Source organism: Indicator indicator, chromosome 14 (genome assembly GCF_027791375.1).
Source record: "Indicator indicator isolate 239-I01 chromosome 14, UM_Iind_1.1, whole genome shotgun sequence".
NCBI classification, from domain to species: Eukaryota; Metazoa; Chordata; class Aves; order Piciformes; family Indicatoridae; genus Indicator; species Indicator indicator.
In genome coordinates, this window is record NC_072023.1 from 18,114,384 (window position 1) to 18,128,039 (window position 13,656).

Consider the following 13,656-nt stretch of genomic DNA (forward strand, 5'->3'; position numbering starts at 1 on the left):
AGGTGCTCCAGCCACTTGATCATCTTGGTGGCCTCCTCTGGACCTGCTCCATCAGGTCCGTGTCCTTGCCGTGTTGAAGGCTCCAGAGCTGGACAGAGCACTGCAGGTGAGGTCTCCTCAGAGCAGAGAGGCAGAATCACCTCTCTCCATCTCTGGCCATGCTGCTTTTGATGTAGCCCAGGCCTTCTGGGCTGCAAGTGCCCATTGCTGGCTCATATCCAGCTCCTCATCCAGCAGCACCTCAAGACCTTTTCTGCAGGGCTGCTCTCAATGTCATCATGCCCCAGCCTGGACTGATATCTAGGGCTGCCCCAACCTAGATACAGGACCTTGCACTTTGCATTATTTATCCTCATGAAGTCTCTTCAGCCCACCTTTCCAGCTTGTCCAGGTCCCTCTGGGTGGCATCTGAACCACCAACACTTCTCCAAAAGGACCTGCCTTTAGAGGATGGAAGTGACGTGAGGAATTAGTTCAGGAAGAAACAGCGTCAGAAAACTTGCAGTGAGATCTGGCAGGTGGTTGCATGAAGTTTGTTACCTAGCCAAATAGCCCAGAGCTTTACTCAACAGGAAAATGCCATCTGAGCTCAGAGGTGATGTGAATGAGAAATTGTAGAACAGCAAGACAGACCAGAAGGTGGCATGGATTATTCTGTCCTTCTGCACTTTGGACTTGGTAATGGTGAGGGAAGGGGAAGCCTGGGTGAGACAGCCTGACTTACAGGACAGGGAAGAATTAAATCTAGGAGAAGCAACAGGAAAATTCTCTGGGTACTTAATTTAGAACTGGTATTTATTGTCTTTAGCTGTTTCAGAGGCACTGCCAGGAGAAATACATCATTAACGTGATGAGTAGATCAATGCCACAGGCAGGATGACACCAAGGCTTCAAAGGGAAATGGTCAGGCTCATTTGAGCCATTTTTGAAGCTTGGCAGGGCCCTGTCTCCATTTTGCTTTCTTTAAACCTGACCCCATGCTACTCTGTTGGCTCCACTATCTCCTTTCTCATGTCTCTTTCTAGACATACAGTCTGAAAATACCAAGAAAAACTACTCTTTTCCAAAAACCTGAGGTACTTTGCATCAGAACCACAGTTCAGCTGGGAGAGCAACCTCCCAGGGACACCAAAACATGGGGTGAAGGTGATTGTGACCTGCCTTTTCCATCATTTCTAGTTCTGGCCTTGGGTGAGTTCTGTGGCCCTTTGTAGGGTGCAGTCTTCACCAACTAAAACCAAAGCAGACGAAACCAAACCATAAAACAAGCAAACAAAAAAACCCAGTTTGGTGGGGTTTTTTAGCAAACTGTTTCCTACAGATTTGGGTTAGTATGGAGGTGGTGATCCTGAGAAATTACCTCTTCAGCACTGGTGGTTTGATCAGATGTACCAATTTTGCTGCCTGTAGAGCTGAAGAGAGTGGTGGGTAGGGAACTCAGAGTCTAGCAAGCAGCTCTTTTCCATGCACAGCTTCTGGTGGCAGCTGGGAGCTGTGGTAGTTGTCCTGGTTTACGTTTCAGATTGCCAGGGCTGCCTGTGAGACATCAGACACTGCACTGCAACAAAGCTTGAGAGGAGCAGGAAAGGCTCACAGACCTCCTGGAGAAGAGGCTTGAGCTCCTCACAAGATGAACATTTGGAGATGCTGACAGCACAGTGACCCTCCCGATAACACAGGATTTTCATAGCACTGTCTCTGTGCTTGGATGCCAGGGAAAATGTCCAGAGCAGCCTTTTGTCTCAGATCTTTGGACTCCTGCCACAGTGATGGATGCTTTTGGAATCTGAGATGGGGCTTTGCTTGTGTCTGAACCTGCAGCAGCTAGGATCTTACAGCTTCCCAATCTCATGTAGCTTGTGAGTGCCAGTTGATACTCTTTGAACTGCACCAAGCCCACATCAAATCCATCTCACGTTCCTTCCTCAAGGAGCTTAGGGAGTAATTCCCAGGCTATAATATTGAAGAGAAAGCTGCTCAAGGAAAGTCAGGGTCTCTTTGTTATATTTCATTGCTTCCACAGAGCTTTGCCAGAATGGGAGGAAGGAGGGGGAAAAGAGAGAGAAAAAAAACCCAAACACCAACCCTGAGCATCCATAAAAGGGGGCAAATGACAGAAGGAAAGATTCCACTTGACTGTATATGCAAGTACTGCAGGGTAAACTGGAACCTTTGGTAATAAGCTGCAGTGACCTTGTTTTGGCTGGCTGGGGGAGTCCATCTGGCTGTTGAGGAAAGAATGGTTTCAAAGAAGGTGGTACCACAAACACCTGAAGGCCAACTGTAATGTCTGACTTTGTTCCTGTGTGCAGCAGGGGGGTTGGACTGGATGATCTTTCGAGGTCCCTTCCAACCCCTGACATTCTGTGGTTCTGTCAGTTCTTAAAGGATAAGGCAACATGGTGCAGAGAGCCTCTGGGCTGGCATGGTGTGCTGCTGGGCATGTGAATGTCCCTCCTATGCCTGCTTACAGCATGTGGGTGCAGAGTTGCAGATATTGCACCTGGGAAAAATGTGGGTCCTGCTCCCTCAGGCAGCAGCCCAGCTGTAGCTGATGCCCTGTTTCTTCATGAGAAGTCCAAAAGGGGTAAAGATTGCAAGGCACAGGATCTGCTGTGTGAGCTGAGGAGAAGAGAGGAGGGAGGGTGTGCAGGGCAGAGGAGGAAATGGCTTCTGGCAGGCCCTGAAAAGTCGGATACCTCGGTGGGGTCCAAGCACACCTGCTAAGGTCAGAGCAGCTGCCTTAGCACAGACCTCCTTCTGTGGCTGCTGTTCCACAAAGTGCTGGACTTTGCACTGGAGCAGGCACCAAGCATGCACAAAATCTGCTTTGTCACCAGAGCTGAGACAGGAGAAACTTCTACTGTTGTAGTGGACACCCAGGGGGCAGGAGCACCCACATTGTGATGGATTTCCACTAAGCGAGCACGTGCCCAAACCACAGATCTATCAAATGATGGCCAAGATTGGAGTTCCTCCTCCTCTGCATTAGGTGTTCTTGATGTTGATCTAAACACATCTTGTGTGGGTAGTACAGTATGGACCATGCATTGCAAACTAAAGCTCTTGTAGCTTGGCCTGATGTGACCTCACTCAGCCTATCAGTTACTCTCTGTGTATAAAAAGTGAAAGACAGCTGTATTCCCAAGGACACAGGCTGGAGACCTGCTTAGTGGGTGCCCCAGTGCATGGAAACATGAGAAACATCGAGCTGGAAGGACTATCAAAAGGACAGAATGCTTCCAGGCTCCAAGTCCAGAGCTCCTTTTCCAAGACCTGGAGGTCTGCAGGAGCCCTGCACACGTTTGCTTCTTTGCTTGTGTCTAGCTGATGTCAGAGGATACAAATACAATGCACGACAGGCAGAAGAAAACAGGCAGCACTTTGAAGGCTGCATCCTCCATACCTTATGCTGCCCTGCAGCTGCTTTCCCTGTTAACAGATCTGCCACATGGGGACTCCTGTGAAACACCGAGTTTGCAGGGGGGGCTCCTGCATCTGCTGCAGGAAAGCCACCAGACAAAGGGACCACACCTTGCCCATACTGCCAGTGACTGATGACTGGTGCTGCCAGTAGCTGTCCGGCTGTAGGCGTACTTCCTCCTCTGCTTTCACCAAGATGAGGCCCAGTGGAAGCCTTCCTCTGTGAAGAGGCAGCAGCAGGTTTCTCACTGGGCGCATGGAATCCTTTCCCCTTGCTGAGGCTGCTCTAAAACCTCATCCCCATGTACCGAACGGACAGAGGTGTGTTGGCTGCATCCCACCCAGCTGAACCACAAGAAACACCTTGCTACCCACCCTGCCACCACGTGTTACTGTTTCCCAACCTGCCCTGATATTTTTAAGGCACAAAGTCTATCATTTTCCCAGCCTCCTTTCAGGCTGTGGGACATTACAGGGTTTTCTGGATTCTTTTCTACATAGAAACCTTCTACATGTGGTTGTATTAGCTTTTGGGGTTTACACTTTCTTCTCCATCCTTAGATACCAGGATGTTTCTGCTGGCTTTAACAAAAAGCAAATGTTGCAAGTGCTGAGCCCTTTTTGTAAGCATGGGTGGTGAAGACCTCCAGTAAAACCAGTGAGCAGCTCAGAAACACTACCGCAAGCCCATGACAAACCTGAAATACAACAGAGGCACAAAAGCAGTGATGGGGCTGAAAGCAGAACCCAAAAGACAGTGGTGAAACCATCTTTAGATGTAAAATGAGCTCATGTGAGATGAGGACTTCTCCTCCACAGCAGCTGTGCAGTAATGCAGATGTGAGCAGATAGCAAATCTCCCTGAGAGTCAACCCCAATGTGGCACACAGTGACTGCAGGTGAGGAGCAGGAAGCCTTCTGGATGGCAGCACGGCAGCCAAAAAACTAGTCCAGGGATTGGTGGTCATGAAGAACGTGCCAGTGTGGCCCAGGGTCCCATGGCAGTGCAGGGGGTCTACCCAGAGCAGGCACAGGCACACAGCCATCATTGAGTGGCACAATGTGATGCTGGCTCTGGTTTAGTGCTTCTTTGCTGACTTGAGAGTGGCTGAGGGACACCTGGGCCAGGGCAGAGGACACCAAGGGTGAGGTGGCATGGGTTCTAGGAGGGCACAGGGCTGAAGGGGGTAGCCTCAGTGAGCTGGTGCAGTGGTGGGCTGGGAGGCACTGAAGTGGCCACCTGCCTGCCCACCAGGTGAGGGTGAAGCAAGCAGAGTCCAGGAGTTGAGCTGTCTAGGACAGCCCGAAGGCAGCAGCTGTGAAGTGGTGCAGAGGGGAAGCGGAGGGAGTGTGGAGAACTGTGGAGGAGCACAGTGGGGAACGCAGCCAGGCAGCAGCCGAGCCAGGCAGCAGCCAAGCCGGGCAGCAGCAGAGCTGAGCAGGGCTGACAAGAGTCTTGCCCACGGGGTCATGCCTCAGCCTCCGCCACTATTATGGGATGGCGAGGCCCGGGGTTGGGTAGGGCAAGCGGCGAGTATTATGGGATAGTGAGGCCGTCTGCAGTGGGGGGGGAGGGTGAGTCGCTGCTATTATGGGATGGCGAGGCCTTCCGCCACCGCGGGGTGGGGGCAGAGGCAGGTGGGTGGTGGGGAGTATTATGGGATGGCAGGCCCTCCTGCCTGCCGGGGGAGTATTATGGGATGTGAGGATGCCCCCAGAAGGCTGGGGGGGGCGGGGAGTGGGGGAGGAGGCAACTATTATGGGATGGTGGGGGCCCACCACAGCCGACGGTGGGGGGGGAGAAGAACAGTATTATGGGATGGTACCATATGCAGCGCCTGTGATCGGGCAACTGTTATGAGATGCCACTGTACCTACCGCGGGCTTGCCGCTCTGGGAAATATTATGAGATGCAGCGGACAGAGTGGAGGGAGGCAGGGAGGGAGCTATTAGGGGATGTTGGTGCAGCCCAGGCTCGGGGCACAGGAAGGTTGCAAGCCCAGCTGGTATTCACCAGGAGCTCCCCGTCTCAGTCGTTCGAACGGTGCCGTCCGTCCCACCTGGCCGCCCGCCTCTAGCAGCCCTTCGCCCCTGTGCCCCCCCCCGCCCCAATCCCCTGCCGCTTTTCAGCAGTCATAACCAATAAAGCCGGCGGAGTATTATGGGATGGCAGCTCCTCGGAGTGGGAATGGGGGGGTGGTTGCTATGGAGCATTTCCCGTGGGTGGCTATTATGGGATGGACTTGCCTTTGTGAACTATTATGGGATGCAGCTGACTGGGTGGGGTGGGGCTGCCCAGGAGGGCTGTCGGCGGCCCTGGGCTTTGCCCGCTCCTCGGAGGAGTGGCGAGCAGAGGTACAGGGGCGGGAAGCGTGGCGGGAGGGTGGAAGTGCAGACGCATCAGACACGGGCAGGAACGAAAACGCGGTGGGGGCCATGGCTGCCCACTTCATGCAGACGTTAGAGAAGTCCCCGGCTGGTTCCCCGGGATGGCGAGGCTGTGGTTGGGCACTCCCGCCTCCAGGAGTCTGAGCTTCTGTTTGCTCTCAAAGCAAATACTGTTGCCTACATAGTTGAGGCAGGGAAAAACTACGCAGCCCTTCACACTGGGGCTCCAGAGCATCCCAATGACTTGCAGTAAGAAAAGCGCTTAAAATCTTGATCCCGAATGTATCTTTTAATGGTTCTGTGATTCTACGGCTTAGTGGTGACCTGGCAGTGCTGGGTTAACGGTTGGACTCTATGATCTTGGAGGTCTTTTCCGAACTTAATGATTCTATGATTTTTTTCTTAAGAAAAAAACTTGCCATGTTAGTCCAAGTGTTGCAAAGCTAGGAGCTGCCAATTTCAGGAAACACCTACGTGCACGGCACAAAGCAAGACCCATCCCTTAGTAGTTTGTATCAGAGCAGGACCTGATACATGAGGCACAGCCCCAAAGTTACCTGGCTGGTTGTTGTCTGGTACGAGACAAAGAGAAAAACCTGTAGACACTCGTGGTAGCTTTGCAAACCGCTGGCAGGTTTTGCAATGAAGGTAACTTGGTAGATATCAACACTAAGATGTGAGTCTCACATGTCCTTCTCTCAAGCAGACTGGAGTCCATCCAGCAAAGGGGTTCACACTCAGTCCAATGGGATATAAACCCCCTAGGCTAATTCACACTGTTCCTGGTAGAACAGCTGTTGCTGGGCGTAGCACTGGAAATCCCTCTCCCAGATTCAGCTGGAGGTAGAAGATGAAGCAGAATTCTGTCTCAGCCTGGTGGGGTTTTTTGTTTGTTTGTTTGTGGTTTCTTACAATATTTCTGCTAACTGAGCTCAGGATGAGATGTATTTCAGTGTTGGCAATTTTTGCCAGCATGCACCAGCTTTAATACAGAATGCAAAAACAGGCATCACAGAATTGCAACCCAGGCAGCTCAAACTAGAAGGTCATTATTGCAATCCCTTTGAGACCACTTGCTTCTTCTCTGACTGGATCCAACTATTTGTTTCATGAAGAGGGGAGCAGGGCATCTCTATCTAAGGCATATGCCAGCAGTTTGAACTTAAAAAATATAACTGATAGGCATCCATAACTTTTGTTATCACTTCCAGCTTTCCACTATATCATAAATTCACTGTTAAAAGACTGGTAATATTGCAAAGTCAAATTTTTACAGTTGCAAAATAAGATTTGTTTCTTACATCTTACTAAATGCCTCCATCATCAGACAAAAAAGGTGAAGATAAATATGGAAAATTTGAATCTGAATGTCATCTAGAGAGGTTCTGAGTAACTGAAAACAGACTTGTGATGGAAAATATCAAGTAACCTTAGCTATAGGTGTCAGTACCATGTATGTCTGTGATGTTTTTTAAAGCAAGCAAACTAGCAAAGCATACAGAGATAGAGATCAACAGTTCAGATTTACAGGGGGCTCAGCATCCCCAATCTTTTCTATCTTTTCCCCTCCACATCAGTTCTCTGCTGCTAGCACTGCCTCATGCACCATGCATATCTTGTGACACGGCTGCGCCATCATGCCATTCACCCTGCCCCCTCCTTCTCCTGGCAAAACTGGAGACCAGGCTCCTGTCGAGTGCCGAGCAGAGCCTGAACTGCAGTTCTGCTAATGGGAAGTAGATGCAGAGTCATGCTGGCACATGGGCACTCCTCCCCTAGGTGGCTGTTAGACAGGGATTCTCCACTGACTCTGGAATGTTCATAACAAAGAGGCACACGTCGCCTGCTTGGTGGGTCTTGATCCTGTTCTGGTTTGTACACGCCATGTGTGGAGGCTTTCTGCCTCTTGTTCTAGCAGCAGTTGTTTGCTGCAAAAGCAGCTTCTTGGACATGACAGGAGGGGCTCTTACTTATTCTCCACAAGACAAGGAGACTATTTCTTGTGTAATTTTCTTCCATGGTCTGACACCAAAGCAAAGGTACTTTCATTGTGCTAAACAAATAAGTTCTGCTTCCCTGTGAAAAGCAAAGAAACAAACAAAAAATAGAATGGGGGTGGTAGGCACAATGAAGAAAGCAACAATGAAATGGATCATTTAGATTTCCTTAGCTTGCCATAGTGATTTTGCAGTTATCTGGAAGTGGAGAAGAATGTTTTAGGTAGAGGAAAGAACTTTGTAGTGTTGGGGAAGACTTGCAGAATTCAGGGCAATTGCTTTGGGTTGTTGGGGACACAGGATTCCCACAAGATAATTTAAAATGTTGGGGGAAGGGGAATTGAAGAGACACACACTCTGGGACAAAAAAAATGAGTATTGACTAAAAGTTTGCACCAGTTTCTTACTAATTCCAAAATAAAAGTTATTTACCTGGAGTTTGTTACTCCTCCCCTCTCAGAACGGTCTAGGACAAAACTCTCTGCCTTACCAAGGAAAAATAAAAGGCAAAACTTCTCAGAAATTCTGAGATCTTCAAGGTTACTTGGTGGAAGCTGTAGGACTTCAACTTGCAGTCATGGCAACCAGTAATATGGTCAGAAGAAGCCTACAGGGTTGCTGAATGGAAAACGCAAAGGGTGAGTCCATTCCCATTAGCTACAAATGGTCACAACTAGATTGAAGGAAGAGGAGAAACATTCCTGCAGCCTTTGAGGAACAGCAGCACATTTATGGATACATCAGATTATCTCAGTTTTACACAGACACTGGAAGATGTTGTTCATGTTACCGGTTGTACATAACCTGACAACTTGGAGATCACAGTCAGGCTAGAGCAATGCTCTGTTAGAGGAACAGCAGAAATTAAGAAGAGTCAAACAAGCACATCTGTGTTCCAGAACCCAAATGAAGCCATAATAGTGGCAGCATCACCATGTCCAGCATCTAAACCCAAGACCACCTCTGCTTTGTTATTGCAAATGAATGGAGTCCAATACCAAATAATAACTTCAGAGACCATAAAGTGACCTATAAGATCATGTCATATGCAGCACTAGCAAGTCATGCTTATGATCTATTGTATATGTCTTACACATGAACAGTTCACACCAGCCTGCAAACTCTCCCTTCTTTCCAAAATGCTCCGAAGTCCCTTACTCTCGACCCTTGCCTCCCGCACTGAGATACCCTGGATGAAGGTTTCTGGCCAGGGTGAAACATGTTGAAACTTTGCTCTTCCTGTTACCTTGCAGATACACGTTTCTGTTGAAAGTGAAACTGAGACTGGGCTGTAGGCCTGATAAAAAGCCTGGGCTGGGGAGGCTGCCCACGAAGTGAAGGAAGGAAGGTGGGGCAGGACTCTTCTCCTGGGTCTCCAGGCTGGGACCTGAACCCTGAGTGACCTGCAGTACTCGTGAAACTACAGAAATAATTCAGAGGCTGTGCCAACATGGTGCTGTGGGGACATGGAGCCCACTTCACCCAGCTGTCCTCAGAAGCAGCACTGGGCAGGAGTTAGTTTGGGTTTCCATATGTGGGCACAGCACCAAAGTGGGGGGAGGTTGCAGACATTGTCCCCAATGGAAGGGTGTTGTGGGCTTGTTTGGGACACTGAATCCATTAGCACAGGTCAGGAAGGTTGTGTGACACAGATCTTGCACTGACTGTTTTCAAGCCAAGTGCTGTAAACTCAGAAGATTCAGTTAAAGGGGTAAGTAAGCAAAGCACGGCAAGGTAGGGCAATGCCCAATCAGCTGGAATTCTGTCTTGTGACAGAAAAAGGAGCTGGAGATGAGGTGGGAAACCTTGGGGACATTCATGGTACCAACATGTTCAACAGTCGAAGACTTCAGGGAAAAGGTGGCTTGTTGGGAAGCTTGGTGCTTTAGTGACTGAGGCTCTGGGATACATGTTGCCTGATCAATAGTGAACATCCCTGTCCAGATCATAACCCTGCCAGCAAAAGCATCAGGGAGCACCTGCAGAGACAGCCCCAGTAGTTAACTCCCTTGGCATGGTCTTCACTCCTGTCACACCTCTCACCACACTGCCAAAACACTGGAGGAAAGAGGTGCACTCCAAGTCTGGTGATCACTGGTTGGGAACAGGCTGCTCAACACAGGAACTTGGTGTGGCTGTCTACCTGGCTACTGTTAGAGAGCATTATGGTTGTCAGTGCACGAAAGAGGGAATGAAGAGTCCTACAGGGGCCCATGTGCGTTTGGTGGTGGCATTATCCCACTGTTCGCTTCCGGAGCACTGGCTCTTCCATTATTCTAGATCTGTGTAGAGAATGGATAGCATTTGTGGAAGAGTAGCATGGATCTTTCTTGATGATTTCCCTGCATGGATCCGGCAATGTGCCCTCGTGGCCAAGAAGGTCAACTCTGAGGTGCATTAAGAGGAGCGTGACTAGCAGGGTGAAGGAGGTTCTCTTCCCCCTCTACTTTGCCCTGGTGAGGCCACACCTGGAATATTGTGTCTAAACCTGGGATCACCAGTTCAAGAGAGACAGGGAACTACTGGACAGAATCCATTAGAAGGCCACAAAGATGATAAGGGGTCTGGAGCACCTCTCTGACAAGGGGAGGGTGAGAGACCTGGGACTGTTTAGGCTGAAGAACAGCAGACTGAGAAGGGATCTTATCATCAGTGCCTATATATATATGTATACACATACATATATACACACATATATAAACATACATACACATATATATATGTACATATGTAAATACATAAAGGGCAAGTGTCAAGAGAGTGGGTCCTGTAGCTTTTCAGTGATGCCCTGTGATACAACAAGGGGCAATGAACACAAACTAGAACATAGGAAGTTCCACCTCAGTGTGATGAAAAGCTTCTTTACTGTGAAGGTTATGAGCTGTGGAACAGGCTGCCCAGAGAGGCTGTAGAGTCTCCTTCTCTGGAGGCTTTCAAAACCCGCCTGGATGCATTCCTATGCAACCTGATCTAGGCAAACCACCTTTAGCAGGGGGGTTGCACTAGATGATCTCCAGGAGGCCCCTCCCAACCCCCACTATTCTGTGTTTCTGTGAGCTGAGATAAATGACGTCATTGTCATTCAGGAGAAGGCACAGACAGGGATAGTGCCTCTGTGTGTACCATGACTGGCTGGAGGCATTTCTCTGTGGGCAAGAGGGCGAAGGACACAACAGAATTTTGGGATCATACAGTCCAGTCTTTTCTGGTGAAGTGGGGAATGACCTGCATGGTCTGGGGCAGCTTGTGCTGTGAAGCAGCTTCATGTGTGTTTTGTGTTACAGGACCACACTGGAGCACACGGTGGTGATGGGCATGTGGGCAAGATGGTATCTCAGCAGAGGAGTGCCCGCATGGGAAAGTGGGTGGTTGGGGACTGTACCTGCAGGTAAGGGAAAGTTTGCTGATGGTGTGAAACAGGCTGGAATGCGGCAGAGGTGATGGGATGGAGCTATGGAACACCTGCACGCCTGGCGTATGCAAAGGCGTAGTTTGCAATGGTTTGGCAGACAAAGCACAGATCGTGTTGCAGGATCTTCAGTGCTCCACTGCAGTCTGTAGCAGTAAATCCTCCACTCGTGTGCCAAGCTATTTCACCATGGCAGGATGAAATGGACACATGCATCCCCAGGTGCCGGACAGCAGAGGTATTTGTCTGAGGAGGAGCAAGTGTAGTCACCCACCCCCACGTGCTTCCTGGGGGAGATGGACAAGGCTGTGCCTCTTTGTTGAGATGGCATTATGAGGGTGCTCGACGGGACAGGAGGCATTGTGGAATGTGATTTTTTTTAATGGGAAATTCATGATACAGTTGCATGTGTATAACTGGAGTGTTGTTATACCTATGGATCCTTCTCAGCCATGTAAAGTGACAGTGAGTGTCCTGGCGGAGGGCTGCAGCAGGGAGCAGCATGCGGTGCTAGTATAGAGTGAGAGGGACGAATTGGGTACCAGATGCCATTTATTGACAGAATCACAGAATGGTAGGGGTCAGAAAGCATCTCTGCAGATCACCTAGTCCAATCCCCTGCTAGAGCAGAATCACCTACAGTCAGCCACACAGGAACATGGCCAGGCAGGTTTGGAATGCTTCCAGAGATGGAGACTCCACAACTTCTCTATGCAGCCTGCTCCAGTGCTCTGCCACCCTCAAAGGGAAGGATTTTTTCATTATGCTGACATTGAACCTCATGTGTTATTCCTAGGGTACAGGTAGCTCTGTAGGTATCAGGAGCCGGGAGAACAGGAAGCCTTTTGTTGCAGGCCTCTGTGTGTATGGGATGCAACAGAAGTCACTGTGGCTCTCCACTTGCATGGCGACAGGGTGTCAGGGGCTGGGGATGGACAGCCTTGGAGTGCTCCTGCAGCTCTTGAAGCAGAGTGTGTGGAACAGGGCATCATGGGCCCCATGGTGCAGTACATGAAGGCAACACTGTGCCAGAGGCAGTTGAGGTATGTGATAGGGAAGGGGAGCAAGTGAGGCATCCAACCCCAAGATTGGGGGGCCATCAGCAGGGGTGGGTGGTGCCTGCTGCAGGCAGCCTGGGGCCTATGTCAGTGGGCGGGTGGATGGCACGCAGGGACCGAGTGATGCCAGCGCAATGCAGGCTGCATGGCTGGCCCCGTGCCCTGGGACCTTGACGACAGCTCCGAGGGCCGGGGGTGGGGGTGCAGGCGGTGGGCAGTGCCCCAGGGGGGCAGGCAGGTGGGGTAGGGTGTGGTGGGCACCCGGGTGAGCTGGGGAGGGGGGGAGGGGGTTTGGCGGCCAGGCGGTGGAGCCTGGCTGCCGCGAGTATTATGGGATGCCTGGCTGGACCGTGGCTCCCGGCGACTATTATGGGATGTCTTGCCTGGGCGGGGGAGGGGAGTGACTATTATGGGATGCTCGTCCGGGGTGTGACTATTATGGGATGTTCCGAGGGTTACTACAGTACGTCCCCCTCCCCCCAGGGCCCGCTGCCCGCAAGAGGGACGTGCCCGTTAAGGGGCGGCGGGCGAGCGAGGAGGAGACACGCCGCGGGGGGCGCCCTTGCCCCAGCGCGAGGTCCCGGGTGGGAGACGAGTATTATGGGATGCCAGGGCGAAGGGGTGCGAGTATTATGGGATGTTTCTCGCGGAGGGGGGTGTGTGGGGTGTTAGTATTATGGGATGTTCCTGGCGGGAGGGGTGATTATTATGGGATGCCGGGCCCCAGCAGTGAGTGGGAAGTTCTGAGGGGAGGGCGAGTATTATGGGATGTCTTGGGCAGGGGGTGTTGCCAGGGAGCCGGGGGCGGGGCTTGTTGCCGGGGTCCCAGGCCATATTATGGGATGGAGGCGGGAGCGGGGCGGGGTTTAACCGGGGTTTTTTCCCCTTTAAGAGGCGGTGCCGGGGTCGGAGCCATTTTCCCTTTAGCAGCGGCAGCAGCGGCGGCGAGAGAAGAGCTGGGTGAGGAGCGGGGAGGGGACGAGGGTGCGTAGGGCCTTCTGCCGCTTCTTGGGGCGCCACTGCTGGCGGGCGCCTCTTCGGCCGCGGTTCCTTCCCTCTCCCCGGGGTCGCGCCGTCCCGCTGCCGCAGGACGTTTTTTACCCTTTCCCTACCCGACACCGCGCTGGGGAACTGCCACACCAACGGTCCCCGCAGCCCCTTGCCGGTGTCTGCCGCTGGACCCGCGCCTCGGCGCCTGTCCCTGAGCAGAGGCGACCCGTCACCGCATGGAAGCCGGACTTCCCCAGCCCCACCCTGCGCCCCCGCCCGGGAGACCGTGCCCCGGCGAGACGCTGCCCCCTCCCCGCCCCCCTCGCGCTGCCCCCGCCCTGCGGCGTGCAGCCCCGCTCCGGGCGGGGGCGCGGGTGCAGTGGGCAAGCGG